The sequence below is a fragment of the Myotis lucifugus genome, unplaced genomic scaffold (genome assembly GCF_000147115.1).
Source record: "Myotis lucifugus unplaced genomic scaffold, Myoluc2.0 scaffold_390, whole genome shotgun sequence".
NCBI lineage: Eukaryota > Metazoa > Chordata > Mammalia > Chiroptera > Vespertilionidae > Myotis > Myotis lucifugus.
In genome coordinates, this window is record NW_005871438.1 from 908,626 (window position 1) to 913,643 (window position 5,018).

Below are 5,018 nucleotides of genomic sequence, written 5' to 3' on the forward strand. Positions count from 1 at the left end.
AGCTGCACTACTTCACATTTCTACCAGCAATGCACAAGAGTTTTAATTATCCACACCCTCAACAACACTTGTTTTCTGTTTTTTGTCTTTTTTTTATAAGTCATCCTCATGTTTGTGAAATATCTCATTATCATTTTGATTTGCATTTCCCTAATGATTAGTGATGTTGAGCATTATTTCATGTGCTAACTCGCCATTTGTATATATTCTTTTGACAAATATCTATTTAAATCATTGCCCATTTAAAAAATTATTATTTTATTGTTGTGTTGTAGGAGTTCTTTAAATATTCTGGATATTAACCCATTATCAGATAGATGACTTGCAAATATTTTCTCCTATTCTGTCAGTTATCTTTTCACTTTGTAGCTAGTGCCCTTTGATGTACAAGAGTTTTTAGTTTTTATGAAGTACAATTGATCTGTTTATTCCTATTACCTGTGCGTTGGTGCCATATCCAAGAAATCATTGCCAAATCCAATGTCGTAAAGCTCTCCCCCTGTTTTCTTCTAAGTGTTATAGTTTTAGCTCTTACTTTTAGGACTTTGACGCATTTGGGGTTAAGTTTTGTATGTGGTGTAACAGAGAGATTCAACTTCTTTCTTTGCACGTGGATATTCAGTGTTTCCAGCACCATTTATTGAAAAGACCATTCTTTCCCACTGAATTGTCTTGACAGCCTTGCCAGAAATCATTTGACCATATATAATAAATTGTATTTATGGGCTGTTTTATTCTATTGGTCTATATGACTGTCTTTATGGCAGTACCACACTGTTTTCATTATTGTAGCTTTGTAATAAGTTTTGAAATCAAGAAATGTGCCCGCAACCCAGGCACATGCCCTCTACTGGAATCGAACCCGGGACCCTTCAGTCCGCAGGCCGATGCTCTATCCACTGAGCCAAACCAGTTCCGGCCTCATTAGAATTTTGATGGGGGAATGAACTGAATCTATAGATCACTTTGGATATTATTGACATCTTAATATCAAGTCTTCTAATACACGAACATGGGATGTCTTTTCATTTATTTTTGTCTTTTTACATTTATTTCAACAGTATTTTGTAGTTTTCACTGTATAAGTCTTTTGCTTCCTTGGTTAAATTTATTCCTAAGTGTTTTATTCTTTCTTGTGCTGTTGTAAATAGAATTGTTTTTCTATTTTCCTTTTCAGGTTTATTGTTAGTGTATAGAAATGCAACTGATTTTTGCACATTGATTTTGCATCCCGCAACTTTCCTGAATTCATTTATTAGTTCTCAAAGTATTTTTGTGTGTGGGTGCTTTAGGGTTTTTTAGATATATGATTAAGTCACCTGTGAATAAAGATAATTTTATTCTTTTCCAATTTGGATACCTTTTGTTTATTTATTTGACTGCCAGTACTGTTTTGGATAGAAATTCCTAAAGTAGGTATTCTTGACTGGTTCTGATCTTAAAGGACAGGCTTTTAGTTTTCACCACTGTGTATGATGTTAGCTGTAGTTTTTCAGTATATGGCCGTTCTTACCAGGTATATTCAGGTAGTTTCCTTCTATTCTTACTTTGAGTGTTTGTTGTTGTTTTTTATCTTGAAAGGGTGTTGAATTTTATCAAATGTTTTCTTCTGCATCAATTTAAATTATTTGTTTTTCCTCTTTCATTTTGTTATTATGGTGTATTACATTGATTTTCATACTTAGAACCATCCTTGCATTTGAGGAAAACCCCATTTGTTCATTGCATATGATCCTTTTAATATGCTATTGAATTAAGTGAGCTGGTATTTCTTTTTATGGATTTCTGTATTAGTGTTTATGGGGATATTGGTCTGCAGTTTTCTTTTTTTTAAATATATTTTATTGATTTTTTACAGAGAGGAAGGGAAAGGGATAGAGAGTTAGAAACATCGATGAGAGAGAAACATCGATCAGCTGCCTCCTGGTACATGCCCTTGACCGGAATCGAACCTGGGACCTTTCAGTCTGCAGGCCGACGCTCTATCCACTGAGCCAAACCGGTTTCGGCTGCAGTTTTCTTTTATTGTAGTGTCTTTGTCTGGCTCTGCTATGAGGGTAATGTTGGCCTCATATAGTGAGTTAAGTATTCCCTGTCTTGAACATTTTAGAATAGTTTGAGAAGGATTGGTGTTAATTCTTTATTAAATGCTTGGTAGCTTCAACAGTAAAGCAATCTAGCCCTGGGCTGCTTTTATTTTTGTTGAGAGATTTGGGGAGTTTGATTACTGATTCAATTTCCTTACTAGTTATAGGTCTATTTAGATTTTTTATTTCTTCATGATTCAGTCCTGGTAGGTTGTGTGTTTCTAGGAATTTGTCTATTTTGCCTAATTCATTTATTATGTTGGCATTCAATTGATCATAGTATTATCTTATAATCTTTTCTATTTTTGTGAAATCAGTAATAATGTTCCCTTTTCATTTCTAATTTTAGTTATTTGTGTCTTCTCTCTCTTTTTCTTAGCCAATACTCCTAAAGGTTTTTCAGTTTTGCTTATGAAGAACCAATTCTTGATTTTGTTGATTTTCTCTATTTTTTTCTGTTCTCTATTTTATCTCTGCTCTAGTATTTATTATATCCTTCATTTTCTTACCTTTAAGTTTAATTTGTTCCCCTTATTCTAATTATAGTTAAGGTGTAAAGTTATTGATTTGAAATTATTTTTTAACATGTTTTTATAGCTATCAGTTTTCCTCTGAGCACTGCTTTTGCTACATCCCATAGGTTTTTCTAGGTTGTCTTTTGTTATTGTTGTTGTTGTTGTTAATCCTTACCTGAGGATGTTTTTTGTATTGATTTTTAGAGAGAGTGGAAGGGAGGGGGAGAGACAGAGAGAGAGAAACACTGAGGTGAGAGACACATTGATTGGTTACCTCCTGCACCCACCCTGACCAGCACTGGGGATCAAGCCTATAACTAATGTATGTACTCTTGACCAGAATTGGAATCAAACCCATAACTTTTCAGTCCATGGGCCAACACTCTAACCACTGAGCAACTGGCCAGAGCTCTAGGTTGTATTTTTATTATCATTTGCTTTAAGATATTTTCTAATTATTCTTATAATTTCTGATATGACTCATTGATTAACAGTATATGTTTTAATTTCCACATATTTGTGGATTTTCCAATTTTCCTTTTGCTCTTGATTTCTAGTTTAATTCCATTTTTTTATTGGAAATGACACTTTGTAAGTTTTTAGTCTTTTTAAATTTATGAAGACTTTTTTGTGGCCTAACATATGGTCTATCCTAGAGAAGGTTTCATGTACACTTGAGAAAAATGTGTACTCTGCTTTTGTTGGGGGAGTGTTCTGTATATTTGTATTAGATAAAATTGCTCTATAGTGGTGTTCAAATCTTTTATTTTCATATTGATCTCTGTTTCAATGTTCTATCCATTATTTAAGGTGGGGTATTGAAGTCTTCTACTATTACTGTAGAACTAAAGTCTGTCAATGTTTGCTTCATGTATTTTAGAGCTCTGATGTTTTGTGCATATAATTGTAATTGTTATATTGTCTTGGTGAATTGATCCTTTTATCATTATATAATGTCTAACATCCTTTCATTTCAGTCTGAAGGACTCTCTTGAGCATTTCTTGTAGGACAGATCTAGTGTAGTGAACTCCCTCATCTTTGGTTTATGTGGTAAAGTGTTCATTTCTTTCTCATTTTTTGAAGGACAGTTTTTCCTGATATAAAATTTTCAGGTGACAAGGTGTGTTCCCCCAGCACATTAAAATGTACGGTGTCCTAAAAAATGTATACACACTTTAACAGCTGACAATCACTAGCTTAATTTGCACTTCTTTTCAGGTTTAACTCATTTGAAATAATGGGGGAAGCCAGACTAAGCTTTGAACAAAGAAAATTTATCCTAAAGTGCTACTAGACTTTTTTTTATGGGGATACATAAAAGATAAAGTTTATAGATAGTACAAAACTGACAACAGTCGATGAATTGAGGGCACACAAATACTGAACAAAATGATTCTTAATTCCATTGCTTTCTGTTATCAGCAGTGCCTGGAACAGAATGGTCATCAATTGAAAATAGGCATTTGACAAAACAAATCATTTATTTTTTTTAGATTCTTTAAAATGTTGAAAATGAATTGTATATTAATATACACTGACTTTATAATCATTCAAAGTGTGCATACATATTTTGTGGACACCCTGTATTATTATTCCACTGCCTCTGACTTACAGTGTTTCTGTTGAGAAATCTTATTGAGGATTTCCTATAAATGACAGATGACTTTTCTTTTGCTACTTTCAGGATTCCTCCTTTGTCTTTGTCTTTTGATAACTCTCTTCTTCTAGGACTCTTATAATGCTTATCTACACTAATAAAAGACAAAGATACTAATTGACCGTAACTTCGCTATGCCCAAGCCACACCCAACAGCCAATCAGAGCAACTATATGCAAATTAACCCAACCAAGATGTCTGCCGGCAGCCACGGAGCTAGAGCAAGCAGGAGGCTTGGTAGCCTTGGCGATGGAGGAAGCCAAGCTTCCCGCCTGCTCTGGCCGGCTGTGGCCTCCACTAAAGGCAACAAAGTTTCAATTATAGAAGCTAAATAAATCCCAGATACCTGCTTCCAGCCAGCCTCCACTGGGAGCTTGGGTGGCTGGGGGTTGTGGTCAGCCTGCAAACAGCCATCAGCCCCTCACCTAGGATGGCCACACACCTATGGGGTGAGGGTTCCTGCTAGGGGGCTTGGCCAGCCTGAAAACAGCCATCGGCCCCTCATCCAGGCTGGCCAAGCACCCCAGCGGGCACCCCCACCCTAAAGGGGCTGTGGCCAGCCTGCAAACAGCCATCAGCCCCTCACCTAGGATGGCCACAGCCTCATGGGGTGAGGGTCCCCACTGGGGGCCTTGGCCAGCCTGCAAACAGCCATCAGCCCCTCACCCAGACTGGCCAGGCACCCCAGCAGGACCCCCTACCCTGAAAGGGCTGTAGCCAGACTACAAACAGCCATCAGCCTCTCACCCAGGCTGGCC